Source organism: Notolepis coatsorum (genome assembly GCF_963971535.1).
Source record: "Notolepis coatsorum genome assembly, chromosome: 2".
NCBI lineage: Eukaryota > Metazoa > Chordata > Actinopteri > Aulopiformes > Paralepididae > Notolepis > Notolepis coatsorum.
Window position 1 is genome coordinate 106,452,814 of NC_140166.1, and position 15,726 is coordinate 106,468,539.

A 15,726-nucleotide genomic window follows, 5' to 3' on the forward strand; every position below is an offset into this window, starting at 1 on the left:
CACCATGCCCCTAGTCAGTCTACACCACCACAATGCCCCTAGTCAGTCTACACCACCACCATGCCCCTAGTCAGTCTACACCACCACCATGCCCCTAGTCAGTCTACACCACCACCATGCCCCTAGTCAGTCTACACCACCACCATGCCCCTAGTCAGTCTACATGACCACCATGCCCCTAGTCAGTCTACACCACCACCATGCCCCTAGTCAGTCTACACCACCACCATGCCCCTAGTCAGTCTACACCACCACCATGCCCCTAGTCAGTCTACACCACCACCATGCCCCTAGTCAGTCTACACCACCACCATGCCCCTAGTCAGTCTACACCACCACCATGCTCCTAGTCAGTCTACACCACCATGCCCCTAGTCAGTCTACACCACCATGCCCCTAGTCAGTCTACACCACCATGCCCCTAGTCAGTCTACACCACCATGCCCCTAGTCAGTATACACCACCATGCCCCTAGTCAGTCTACACCACCACCATGCCCCTAGTCAAGTCTACACCACCACCATGCCCCTAGTCAAGTCTACACCAACCTGCCCCTAGTCAGTCTACACCACCACCATGCCCCTAGTCAGTCTACACCACCACCATGCCCCTAGTCAGTCTACACCACCACCATGCTCCTAGTCAGTCTACACCACCACCACCATGCCCCTAGTCAGTCTACACCACCATGCCACTATTCTATTATATATGCTAGCCTACCCCTGATAATATTAATACATTTAATTAATGTGTTAGCTTGTAGCTAACGGCCTGGGCCTCCATGTTGTGTTGTTAGCTTGTAGCGTGTAGCTAACGGCCTGGGCCTCCATGAAGTGTTGTTAGCTTGTAGCTTGTAGCTAACGGCCTGGGCCTCCATGATGTGTTAGCTTCAATTAATTAATTACCGGAATACATATAAGTTACCGTGAATACCTATATGGTAATAGTATTCCTGGTAACCTCTCCTTTTCACAAGTCACCGGAATACATATCAATATCTAAAGTTACCGTGAATACCTATCAGGTTACGGGAATACCTATTTAGGTAACCAAGAATACCTAGGCATGGTATTCCTGGTACCTAAAGGTATTCTCGGTTACCCATAGGTTACGCCGCTACGGGAATACCTTTCTCCAGTTACCAGGAATGCTTTACAGATACCTCTCTCTCTCTCTCTCTCTGGATGTAAGCCAGGTTCTTATGATCGGTCCAAACAACGAAAGGATGTGCACCCCCCTCCAACCAATGTCTCCACTCCTCCAGTGTGAGCTTGATTTCTAATAAGCCGAGGACAGCCGACGCGGAAAAAAAGGTGCAAGGATGAACCTTCCCGTCCTTTAAGCATCTCTGAGAGAGCAACAGCAACCCCTCCCACCGCGATATCGGAAGCATCCACCTCCACTATAAATGGAGCCTCCGAATCGTGGCGGATCAGTACAGGGGTGGAGGTAAATCGACGTTTGAGGCCGCGAAAGGCTGACTCTGCCGAGGTGACCAATCAAAACCAGGGAGAGAGAGCTTAGTGAGAGCCGTCAGGGGAGTGTGGGTCAATTTGTTTGCTCCTCAAATCAGGACAAAAGGATATAGAATATTAGACACAGGACAATGAGTTCAACAATATGTCTTGTATTTTATTGAAATGATCATTAGAATGACATCATATTTGGGTACAGTAGGGTGGTCCATGGAACACTTGAACAGACATTAATGACATGACAGAAGATATGACAAAAGAATAACCAGGAAGGGGATAGAGAAGTATAGTAGGAAATAAGAGAATAGATGGAGAAATTAGAGATTTAAAGATAGAAGTCCAGAAAAACAGATAGAGGACGTGTGATTCCAGATCAAGAGAGTGGAGTCCCACCAGAAAGGGGACACCGGAAAGAGAGAGCGAGCTAATGCCATCGCCCTCCTTCATATGCTCTGCTCTGTCCATAGGCGTATGTGGTCGGTGGCCAATCCAACACTGGCCCAGAGATAACCGGTACAGCTGTACAAATGTACAGCTTTGACACAGATATACCACTGAACTAAGGGGAGAATGAACTTACATAATGTCATAACTCATACTCAATATTCTGTATTTAATTTTTTTATTATTTTTTAAACAAACATATAAACAAACATGACAACACACGATAAGATATACAAGCATTAATTAACAGTGCACATCCAATGAAATCACCAATTAGTTAAATGTCTTATACAGGATATACCCCTAATACCTGCTATCTAATACCCTACACACATATTATGCTCTAGCTCGTACCCCCCGGACCCCCCATTTGGATAATCCATCCATTATCCCTCGCTCCTAACCAGACACTACCATTATATGCTAGCTTTTATTCTCTCCACCACTTCTAACCACATTGTCATTTTGGATTCATTGAGACCCAAAATTCTTGCTGTAGATATTTCTTGATAAATCACATCGAGATATGTAAGAATCCAGACCTTCCGGCCAGTGGCGGCCGGTGGGTGCTTCGCCACTAGGGGCGCTATACCAAACATTTTGCAAATATGTACAGTACCACGCAACAGACTCATGGCAAGACGTGAGCGATTCGACTCGCGCTCACGGCAATGAATCGGCTCTTATGAACGAGTCGCTCAGCTGTTACTACAACAACACACAACCAGTCAAATAAAGTATAGTCTAGACTCTAATTCACAACTTGAAACACAATATATAAATAGAAAAGTTAGAAACAAAACTCGCCCGTCTCCAAACACAGGCAGATCTCTCCCTCTCTCCTTATCTCTCTCACACACAGCGCGACGTGGAATCGATTCGTTACACAATCAGACCTATTATATACCAAGAATAACTTCAGTATGAGTACAGGGCTGTACACATATTTTGCATATTGTTAAACGAGCCAAGGCTAGCTATTAAACTATCGATATGAATCGAAAATCTTGGACCCTGATGTAAACAAGACAAACGTCTTTCTCTGGTCTGCATCCCCTTAACAATTGTGTGTATTGAGCCGTACTGTATTGTACCCATTCTGCAATCTGTTAATAAAGTTTTCATTCATTCATTCATTCAAACATAGACGATATTGAACAAGCCATAATCCACGTATTTTCAATCCGAGAGAGCTGCAGTAGTTAAATCAATGAGCCATCGACACAGTCAGTGTGGTGGTAACGTTATTATTGCATCCAAGATTGATACACGGCTGGCTAGGCAGTTGGTAGTCATAGTCTTGTGTTATAAAATAAATAAACAATCAGCAATGTCTCGCTTCATGAATGGCCAGCAGTAGCCTAACAGTACTGCTCCTAAAAAAAACTATTTACAAGCGTTAACGTTAACCACAGAGAGAGAGAGAGAGAGAGAGAGAGAGAGAGAGAGAGAGAGAGAGAGAGAGAGAGAGAGAGAGAGAGAGAGAGAGAGAGAGAGAGAGAGAGAGAGAGAGAGAGAGAGAGAGAGAGAGAGAGAGAGAGAGAGAGAGAGAGAGAGCGAGAGAGCGAGAGAGAGAGAGACTCACTGTTTAGTTGACACGTCCAGGGCTTGCCTTGATAAAGTGTATAATCCACTGTTGATGTTTAATTCCAGACCACTGTCCACTGTGTCCAGACTGCATCCGCCATATAGCTTGTTAGCCAAGTGTTAGCTTGTTAGCAGAAGCACCACACAACACAAGTACTTCATTCCTTTGTCCATTTCCGCTCGAACAGCCTGCAAACTACCTGGCGTTCTATCGCCATGCTCTAAGACAAACTCTAACCTTAACCAACTTTGAAAGAGTGCCTAAGCTTAACAGTCTAAAGAACTTGCAGTCACGGGCACGGCACGCTCTAAGACAAACAGCTGCCTGCATCACCAACCTAGGAATAAGCTAGAATTGGAATAAGCTAGAATTGGAACATTAGAAATTGGATTCGGCCAATCAGAGATCGTCTCTGTGAAATTCTGCTACGGAAAAAAATACTGGCGTCGGCCAATCAGAGAGCGTCTCCGCGAAATGCGGCTACAGACATTCTTGACGCTACTGGCTAGACCGCTTCAAATCGCGCCCGGATTCCAACATAATAGTCATATTTCAACGCACAACGCGTTATGCACTGATTGGCTGTGACGGATACAGCGATCAAACTGTGACGCGCACTCAGAGCGCTATCGTGTCTAGCCCGGGCCGAGAAATACGAAAAAATAAAAAAAATAAAAAAAACGTGATGTCACTTCCTGCTCAGGAAAACGAGTGTTTTTTTATTTGAGATAATAACGTTATATTGTGCATTGGAAATACAAACATACTTAAAATGAGTAAATATTATTCATTTTAAACATGTTTATATTATTTATAGGGCTATAAAACAAAAAACAAAAAGATACTTTTTCTTGTTCTACTCTCATATAACCAGGCAGGGCCTGAAGGGGGGGCGGCGCCCTTGCGCCCCTAGTGGCAGAGCCGCCACTGCTTCCGGCACATTTTTTCCGGTTGAAACCATCGTGATGCTATCAGCTTTTTAGCCACTGTGATACCCGATAAAACCAATCTCTTTAGCTGTGGATATACTGCACACTCAAAAACATCATTCAGCAGTAATACAGAGGGGTGTACAGGTATATTCAGAGTTAAGAGATTTGATAATTGCTGGGTCACTTATTTCCAGAATATCTTAACTGGTGGGCAGTCCCAGTACATGTGCATAAATGTCCCCTCGTCCCCATTTATACATAAAGAGCATTTGGAGTCTTATTTAAGACCCATTCTGTTCAGTCTTATAGGAGTCAAGTATGTCCTGTGAATATAGTTAAGATTGATTTGTTGATGGTCTGGGTTCCTTGATGTAAATCGAACATTTGCCCAGGCTTCTTGCCAATCAAAATCTTTTTCCAGGTCTGGTATATCCCTCCTCCAGACTGAGTCTAGGTGGAGGGTTTCATACGAGGACATTAGTAATTGATGATAAAAATCTGAAACAAAACCTCTCGATGTCTCTCTTTCATAGAAAAAATTGTGGTATCTGTGGTGTACAATTGGTATCCTTAATGGAACACCGTGAGCCTTCAAACATAACAATAACTGTGCGTAAAAATAATATGTGGAATCGGTAAGATTACATTTTTTGCGTATTTCATCATAACTACAAAAACCCTGTTTGTTGAAAACATCTCCTAATGAGTGTATGCCTTGCTTTTCCCATATAGGGAATCTTATAGGTCGTTTTCCAATCAAGAGTGCATTGTTATTGAATAAGGGAGTATGATTATGCCATTTATGTGGGTTAGAATATGTATTTTGTGTTTCACGCCATATCCGGATCGCATGAGTAATTGGGGCCAAATTTCCGTTCGCATTGCTTAATTGATCATTTGGTGTATGCTATGTCCTTCAGTCTATGTGGAGCTACTATATTTTCTTCTAAATTTCTCCAGGATACTAGTGCTTGGGGATCGAACCATGTTGTCAGTGGTCTTAAAGTGTACGCCTTAAAATAGTGGAAAAAATCTGGAAATGCCATACCACCGTCTGCTTTGTTTCTCTGTGCGGTGGATCTTTTTATACGTGGTGGTTTGTTATTCCAAATAAATTTGTATGTGTAGGAGTGTAATTTTTTCCAGTAACCCTCTGGAGGGGGTAACGGTAGCATTGAGCTGAAGAAGTTGATTCTAGGTAGGACGTCCATCTTAACTATTGATACCCGTGCCTGTACTGAGTTTTTAAGTTTTGACCACCTATCAAGGTCGTCTTTGATTTTGTTTTGGATTTTTATATAATTGTGCTTCACCGTTTGGCTTATGGTAGGGAATATTTCAACTCCCAACCATCTAAAGTGTTTTACCATAGGTATCTCTTCTGGGAGGGATATTTTTTTTTTGCAGGGGCGTTAAGAGGAAGGAAAGCCGACTTCGGCCAATTTATCTTAAATCCCGATAAATCTCCAAAGTCCTCAATCAACTTGAGCAGATGAGGCAATGTGGTGTTGGGGTTTTGCATGAACAGTATTACGTCGTCCGCATATAAACTAATTTTATGTTGTGTGCCCTTGATTACGATTGGTTCTATGGATTGGGATTGTCTTATATATTGTGCTAAAGGCTCTAATGATAGATTGAATAGTCCGGGACTAAGAGGGCAACCCTGTCTAGATGAGCGTGATACCGGAAAGATTCCAGAGGTGATTATACCTGTTGTAATCATGGCCGATGGGTCTTTGTATAATACTTTAATCATATCAATGAAACCTTTTCCTAACCCCATCCTTTCTAATACTGCCCATAGATACGACCATTCCAACCTGTCAAAAGCTTTCATTGCATCCAGGGACAGCATCGCCTTAGGTGTGGTGTTGTCCTTGTTAGCATCTAGTACGTGTAGTAATCGTCTTATGTTATCAGTGATCAAGCGGCCTCTTATGAAGCCAGTTTGGTCCGGATGAACTAAAGACGTCATATGCTTTTGTAGTCTGATGGCTAATACCTTAGTTATTTAATTCTTTACAATACAACAACTCGGTTCGACTGGAAACTCAAGTTAATGTACTAAAAAAAGAGATTAACGCCATATACAGACAACAATCTGAAATACAAATACGTAGCGCAAGACAACAGCAGTACTCTCAAGGTTCCAAACCAAGTCACCTATGCGATTAAGAGTTAACGCAAAATCTGCAGATATAACTACCATTAAAGCACAACAAGGACTTGTTACAGACCCTAAAAAAATAAACGCGACATTCAAAGAATTCTACTCCAACTTGTATAAATCAGAAACGACCTTTGATCAAAACAAAATGGACTCATATCTTAATCAAATTAACCTCCCTAAACTTTCAGAGGATGACGCTAAACAGTTAGAAACACCGATCACACTAGAGGAACTCAAGAAGGCCATATCCGAAATGCAAAGTGGTAAGGCTCCTGGAAGAGACGGTATCCCACCAGAAATGTACCTCTCTTGTTGGGACATAATTGGACCCTTATTACTAAATATGATTTTATACTCAGTCAAGGAGGGGAACTTCCATAAGAACGACAATATTGCACTCATAACAGTCCTCCTTAAAAAAGACAAAGACCCCACCGAGTGCGGTAGTTATAGACCCTTAAGCCTCCTCGGAACCGATAAACTGTACTCAAAAGGTATTAGCCATCAGACTTCATACTCAATATTCTATATTGATAATGATTGTACCTAATAACATTTGATAATAACTTTTAACTTAGATCAATGGGTCTCATTCCCGAACAAAGTTACGACAAAAAATTTCGTTTTAGCCAGATTTTGGCCCATTTAAGACATATTGTGGCTGGGAGTGGGAGTCCCCAAATTTTCCTGAGATCAGATTTGATCGTGGCTGAGAGCAGATTTAAGAGTGCTCCTCAGCACTCTTAAATCTGCTCTCAGCCACGATCAAATCTCATGATTGATTGACTACTTTAAAATGTCATTATAACTTGACAGACTGTGTTCTCATAGTGATTCCTTCACGTCAACGCTACAGGCCTCCTTGGAATTAATTACTTAATCATAATTTAAATAAATATGACAATATTTGCACGATAAGAAATTACGCATTTGAAATTACGCATTTGATGTCGGAAAAATAAATAATATGGATTCATCTGATCACAGGGCAGCTGCTTAACCATATCTGAACCAGCTATTTTGGACAAATGTATAATTACTTTAATTACTCAGATTACACAGACAGTACTGCTACATCTATACATTTATGACATACCAGATTTGCAAATACAGTACTGTTTGTCCAGAAAAGAGAGTACATTTGACGTAGAAACTGTTGGAGGAGGTTGGGTAGGAGGGGTGGGTGGGGGACACTGTACAAGCAAAACTGTACATTGGAATATTGATAAAACCATACTTGGTCATTTACTGTACATTGGAAGGGGTTGATATAGCTATAAACCTGCATTCCTTCGAATATATCATTAATCAATTAAACTTATATTGAAATACACTATATAGCCTATACACCAACACTGAAATGACAGTGGATAAATAAATAAGAACTAAAGCTAATCGGTGGAAATAGACTGCATTAATATTCCATAACAAGTCTTGTGTGCGCCTACGAATGAACAGTAGCCTATAGGCTTAATTATGGAATAATAAGCCATACTGCGTGTCATATACGGAAGTATATAAGAGATGCAGGGGTAGTTCTAAGGCATGCGCATTGATCTGGAGTTATATATATTGTTACACGGAACGTGAAGGAGTCTGTCTGTTACTACATACTGAAGTTGTCAATAAACGAGCTTGCACCAAGTCATAGCCTCCAGACGATCATTCTACATGGTGTCAGAAGCAAAGTAGACAAAAAATGGCAAAATTTCAACCGCCGGCGAGTTTTCCTTTCGACAAACCAGGAGAATGGCCCGAATGGAAGCAGCGTTTTGTGAGATTCAGAACGGCTACCAAGTTGGATAAGGAAGAGGGTGCCGTGCAGGTTAGCAGTCTGATATACGCTATGGGAAACGAGTCGGAGAATATATTCCGTTCGTTTGAATTTGAAGAAGTAGCACATCAAAATGACTTTGGAAGAGTGCTAGTGAAGTTCGATGACTACTTTGTACCGCGACGGAACGTCATACACGAACGGGCATGTTTCCATCAACGGGTACAGAGAGCAGGAGAAAAAGCAGAGACTTTTATTAGGGCTTTGTATGAACTGGCTGTGCATTGTGATTTCGGCGCGAGCAAGGATGAGAACATCCGTGACAGAATCGTCGTTGGAGTCCTCGACAAAGAAGTCTCCCGTAAGTTGCAGATGACGAGAGACCTGACACTCGCGCTGACCATAGAGACTGTCAGGCAGTCTGAAGAGGTTGCCGTGCAGATCAGCATGCAAGGAGAGACAGCCGGAGGCGGGGCGATACACGAGGTGACTCACAACAAGCGCTACAAAGGAAATGGCCGCCAGGGTAAGCCACAAGGGGGCGACAGAGGACAATGTAGACAATGTGGGAGAGCGTGGCACAGTAGAGATGAGAACTGTCCAGCTAAAAAGTCCACATGTAATACCTGCGACAAAGTAGGGCACTGGAGTAAAGTGTGTAGAAATAGGAAAGCAGTACGTGAGGTCAGAGAACAAAAAGAAGTGCAGCAACAACAGCAGGACTCTGGGTCAGAAGATGGGTACTACATGGGGGAAGTGAGTAAAGCAGGTGGGTCGCCAAAGAGGTGGGCCGTCAAGGTGTTGATGGGCTCCACACCGGTCGAGTTTAAAATCGACACTGGGGCGGATGTGAGCATCATTCGCAAGGAGACCTACCACTCACTCATGCCAAACAGACCGCTGGAGCCTGCGGAAATACCACTGGACAGCCCAGGTGGCGAGCTGCATTGCATACGACAGATCCAGAGCACTGTGACCTACAAGGGTAAGACACACCCACTCACAGCTTATGTCATCCGGGGGCCTACAGTAAACAACCTACTCAGCAGGCCAATGTCAGTGAAAATGAATTTAGTGAGAAGAGTGGAGGAAACGGTGAGCAGCAGCGGGAAAAATGAACATTTGCAGGCATACGGGGAGCATGGGACATTACAAACTGAACCAGTAAGAATACTGCTGAAAGATGGCGCCCAGCCGTACGCGGTATACACAGCGCGACGTGTACCTCTCCCTATGCTGCAGAAGGTCAAGGAGAAGCTCCAAAGGATGGAGAGGAATGGCATCATTGAGAAGGTGACACAGCCTACCGATTGGTGTGCACCCATGGTGCCGGTCCTGAAGAGCACAGGCAAAGCCCGCATCTGTGTGGATCTCAATAGGCTGAACGAGGCTGTTAAAAGAGAACAGTACACCCTGCCCACTACCGACGAGATCACAGCAAAGCTAAGCGGGGCCACAGTCTTCACGTCACTCGATGCCGCCAGTGGATTCTTCCAAATCCCGTTGCACCCAGACAGCTGTAAGCTCACCACCTTCATCACGCCGTTTGGCAGGTTCAACTTCAAGCGGGATCACAAGCGCGCCGGAAATCTTCCAGAGGAAGATGATGGAGACCCTGGACGGGTTAGAGGGCGTCGAGATCTTCATGGACAACATTCTCGTCTATGGGGCCACAGAAAAAGAGCATGACAGTCGCCTGGAGAAGGTGATGCAGCGCATAGAGACGGCTGGCCTGAAGCTGAATAGAGAAAAGTGCTCCATCAAGCAAAGTCAGCTACGGTTTCTCGGGCACATCATCGACCAGTCCGGTATCCGGCCTGACCCAGCAAAGGTGGAGGCTATCCGGCAGCTGGCGCCGCCAACAGATGTGCAGGAGCTGAGGAGGGTGCTGGGAATGGTGAATTATCTCGGCAGGTACGTCCCAGACCTCTCAACAGTAGGACAACCGCTGTATGAGCTCCTGAAGCACAAGAATGCATGGACATGGAACCATGCCCAGCAAACAGCTTTTCAGAGGATCAAAGAGCTGTTGACCACAGCACCAGTACTCGCCTTCTACGACGTGAGCAAGCCCACCGCCGTGTCTGCCGACGCAAGCAGTTACGGGTTAGGGGGCGTGCTACTTCAACTTCATGGCGAACAGTGGAAACCTGTGGCGTACTGCTCAAGACGCCTCACCGAAGCAGAAACGCGCTACGCCCAGATTGAAAAAGAAGGTCTGGCGGGCGTGTGGGCGTGCGAGAGGTTCGACCGGTACCTCAGTGGACTGGGCCAGTTCAAGCTAATAACTGACCACAAGCCCCTTGTACCTCTCATTAACACTCGCAGCCTGGACAATGTGCCTCTCCGATGCCAGCGACTCCTCATGAGGCTCATGAGGTTCAACGCGGTGGCAGAGTATGCTCCTGGAAAGACTCTGGTTGTCGCAGATACTCTGTCACGCAGCCCAATGGCCAACACAGATGCAGACTTGGACACACAGCGTGAGGTGGCATGCTATGTGGCTAGTGTAATGGAGGGGATCCCAGCGTCCACAAGCAAGATGGACGAGATCAGAGCGGCCACAGCAGCTGACGCCGAACTGTTGTCAGTCGCCAGACTCATAAAAAAGGGATGGCCTGAACACCTGGCCGAGGTGCCTATCGAGGCGAGACCCTATGGCCCAGTGAAATCAGAGCTGTCAGAGCTAAATGGACTTGTCCTAAGAGGGAACAGGATTGTCATGCCGAGACAGATGAGAGTAGAGATCCTTCAGAGAATCCATGAAGGGCACCAGGGCCTAGTGAAATGTAGGGAGAGAGCGAGTTCCTCAGTATGGTGGCCTGGTCTCTCCACAGAGTTAAGCCAGCTCGTGGCGTCGTGCCAGGTGTGCTGTGAACTGAAAAGAACTCAACAAAAAGAGCCTCTCCTCTCCACGCCACTCCCAGAGCGACCCTGGAAGAGGATCGCCATGGACCTCTGTGAGTACAAGCACAACAACTACCTAGTAATATCAGATTATTACTCTAGGTTCATCGAGATACTCCACCTGTCTTCCACAACCAGTACACAAGTCATTCAGAGGCTGAAGGCCGTGTTCGCGAGATTCGGAATTCCTGAGGAAGCGGTGAGCGACAATGGACCCCAGTTTGCAAGTATGGAGTTCAAGGAGCTGGCTAGGCAACTGGACTTCAAACACTACACGTCCAGCCCTCATCACCCGCAAGGCAACGGGCACGCAGAGAGAGCCGTGCAGACGGCAAAGAAAATCCTCAAGCAAGATGACCCAGCTATGGCTCTACTGAGCTACAGGTCTACTCCGTGCTCCTCCACAGACTACAGCCCAGCGGAGCTCTTGATGGGGAGGAAACTCAGAACCACCCTCCCCACTCTTGAGAAAAACCTCACCCCAAAATGGCCCAGCAAGGCAGCTGTGCGAGAGAAGGATCAGAAGGAAAAAGCTAAACAGGCCTTCTACTTCAACCGCCGTCATGGGGCCAGGGCCCTACCCGCCCTGCGACCAGGAGACGTTGTACTCTCCAAGCTGGACCATGACAAGAAGTGGTCCTTGCCAGCAGTGATCTCCAGCGAGAGCAGCACCCCGAGATCCTTCGTCATCCAGACACAGCAAGGAACAGAGCTGCGGCGTAACCGCCGCCACCTCCAACCAGTGCCTGCGATGCAGCCAACCCCAGCAACACCTGGTGAGTGCGCAGGGACAGACTCCCACTCTGACAGACACACCTTGTTAGAGACTGTTCCTGCCAGTCAGAGTGTGGCTACAGCTACACCTACAACCCCGTTGTCTGGTCAAACGGTGACCCGATCGGGACGACTGAGTAAGCCAGTCAAGAGACTTGACCTGTAGATCGGTCGGGTAAAATGGACTGTGCAGAGTTTTGGGTACAATGTTAAAAAAAAAAAAAAAAGAAAGGAATGTTGTATTGGATGTTGAAATGTTGGTTGGTGATTTAATAATAATAACACTTGAAAGCTTAAACAGTTCATTGTTTTAGACAGAGACCAGAATGTGTGATGATGTCTCAGATTTAAGTTAAGGTATGTTCAGCCTATAGTACTTTTCATTTGGAATGTTCCTATGATGTTAGAGATAACATGCTGAAAAGGGGAGATGTCATATACGGAAGTATATAAGAGATGCAGGGGTAGTTCTAAGGCATGCGCATTGATCTGGAGTTATATATATTGTTACACGGAACGTGAAGGAGTCTGTCTGTTACTACATACTGAAGTTGTCAATAAACGAGCTTGCACCAAGTCATAGCCTCCAGACGATCATTCTACACTGCGTTCATTCATTACGCCCGCCGTAGGCTATATATATATTATATTTCATTAATTCATTCATATACAGTACTGCGCACGCGTGTGTGCATGTGTGTGTGCGAGCGCGCGCTGCGGCAGGTGTACCGCAAGCTTTATATGATGCCAATACATTAATCTAATCTAGTTTTGATGGCGCGCAAGCGTGATTACGAAACCTAGCCGCATTTCTCGGAGACGCTCTCTGATTGGCACTGACTGACCCTAGGTTTCGTAATCACGCGGCTCCCAAGACTCGCAAAGCACTTCCGCCATTCCATTTGCACACAGCTGCGTCACTAGTTGCCTTATAAGGAGCTCTGGAGGCGTTGTTTTGTATGCAAATGACCTGAACGGGAACAATTTGCAAAACCCCAAAAAACTTTGCAATTCCTTGAGCAACGAAGGGCGTGGCCAGTCTAGTACTGCACTCACCTTGGCCGGATCCATACGTAGATCGCCCCTAGTCAATACAAACCCCAGGAAAGAAACAGTGTCAGTATGAAACACACACTTTTCTGCTTTAACAAATAGCCGATGGTGGAGGAGACGCTGGAGAACGTGCTGTTGGTGTTGCACCATATCGCGAGAAAAAATTTGAATGTCATCTAAATAGACGAAGACTGACACTCCAATTAAATCCCGTGAGAAAAAATTAGAATGTCATCTAAATAGACGAAGACTGACACTCCAATTAAATCCCGCAGCACGTCGTTGACTAGAGCTTGAAAGACTGCATGGGGCATTAGCTAAGCCAAAAGGCATGACCAAATACTCATAATGCCCGTTAGGTGTATTAAATGCAGTCTTCCACTCGTCTCCCTCTCTAATCCTGATTAAGTTGTAGGCATTACGTAAATCAAGGTTAGAAAAGACCTGCGGCCCCTGTAGACACTCAAAGGCGGTGTCCATGAGAGGCAGGGGGTAACGTTTTTGATGGAAACGTCGTTCAACCGCCAATAATCAATGCAAGGATGCTGGCTACCATCCATCTTCGCTGCAAAAAAAAAAAAAAAAGTGCCTGCAGGGGAGGTGGAAGGACGTATGTGGCCCGCGGCCAGTGCTTCCTGAATATAGGTATTCATAGACAGCGTCTCGGGGCGAGAGAGAGAAAACATACGACCGCGGGGTGGAGAGGTACCAGGTAGAAGATCTATGGTGCAGTCGTAGGGTCTATGAGGTGGTAGTGCTTTAGCACAAGTCTTGCTAACCTCCACCAGGTCCCAATAAATATCAGGGACCCCTGCTAAATCGGGATTAGGAGATGGGATAGAGTCTGCAACTCCTACCACCATCCTGGAGGGAGACAAAAAAGAAGAAAAAAAGAGTGGGTGAACCCTCACTGGATACTGGCTTAACGCCCCTCTCCAGCAAAAGTTCACCCGTAGACCAATTAATACAGGGGTTGTTATCTGATAGCCAAGGATGGCCCAAAACAATGGGTGAATGGGGGGGACACAACAACATAGAATTGGAACAATTCCCACTCACCCCCGGCCACCTGGAGGCACAGCAGCGCCGTGCGCTGGGTGATGAGCCCATCACCCAGAGGTTGACCGTTCAGAGACTGAACGAGATGCTTCCACCTGCAGAACCACGGAACCCCGCAGGCTGAGGTCCCGCAGGCTGAGCTCCCGCAGGCTGAGGTCCCGGACGCTTCCATTGGCTGATTTGGGTCACGTGACCGTCCCACCCAATGGCTGAATTGGAGTGTTGCACCCAATGGCTGAGGGGACCCGCAGGCTGAGGACGCTCGCTTCCATTGGCTGATTTGGGTCACGTGATTTGGAGCGGCGGAAAGGAACCAAAAAATAATAATAATAAACACTGAACAGACGTAAGCAAAATGGGGGCATCTTTGGACACTCCTGCGGCTTGTCCTTTGTGTAGTTATGCATATCGGGACCCGATCACGTTGAAGTGCAAGCATCGTTTCTGCAAGCGCTGTATTGGAGACTTCTGGAGTGACTTCGCGACCGGTCCGTTTTATTGTCCCGAGTGGCGGTGCAACACCTCGTACAAGATTGATTGATTGATTGATTGATTGATTGATTGATTGATTGATTGAAAAGTTTATTAACAGATTGCAGAATGGGTACAGTACAGTACAGCTCAATACATACAATTGTTAAGAGGATGCAGACCTGAGAAAGACTGATGAATGAATTGAAAATGGGGGACCCTGTAAACAAGACGAAAGTATTTCTCTGGGCTGCATCCCCTTAACAATTGTGTATTGAGCTGTACTGTACTGTACCCATTGATTGATTGATTGAAAAGTTTATTAACAGATTGCAGAATGGGTACAGTACAGTACAGCTCAACAATACACTTTCGTCTTGTTTACATCAGGGTCCCCCATTTTCAATTCATCATAACATATATGACATACACGACATACAGATAGACAGTACTGCTACATCTATACATTTATGACATACCAGATTTGCAAATACAGTACTGTTTGTGCTACAAAAAGTGTCCAGAAAAAGAGTGTATATACATACATACTTCCTTAACTGTCTCAGGTGGTAGAGGCGCTGCTTCACCTTCTTTACGACTGAGTCTAATAATAATAATAATAATTTAGGACCTGCTCAGAGGTCATCAATCGGCACACATGCGATGCATGCATGCAATTCGTATCTGCGATTAACCCATCCCATCGTCCTTCCCCCCCAAGGGCAGCCGGGAGCAGACGGGCGTCAACGTGAGCCGCGCCAGGGGACCAATCCAAGTGCTCCTGTCCGTCTTCGTCAAGGACGCCACAGCGTTAGCGATCTGTTGTTGTGCATGTTTTTCCATTGGGTTTATCTTATCGGGGGGGAAACCCTTGCGAGCACATGCAAACATGCAAACATGCAAACTCCACACAGAAAGGCCCGGGAGATACCCCACCTGGGTAACTGGCATCATGGAAACCTGGTCCCCAAGCGGGAATCGAACCCTGGACCTTCTTGCTGTGAGGCGACAGTGTTAACCACTACACCACCGTGCCGCTATCCTCTATGTGTGTTGTCCATGTCAGGTCCTCTGAG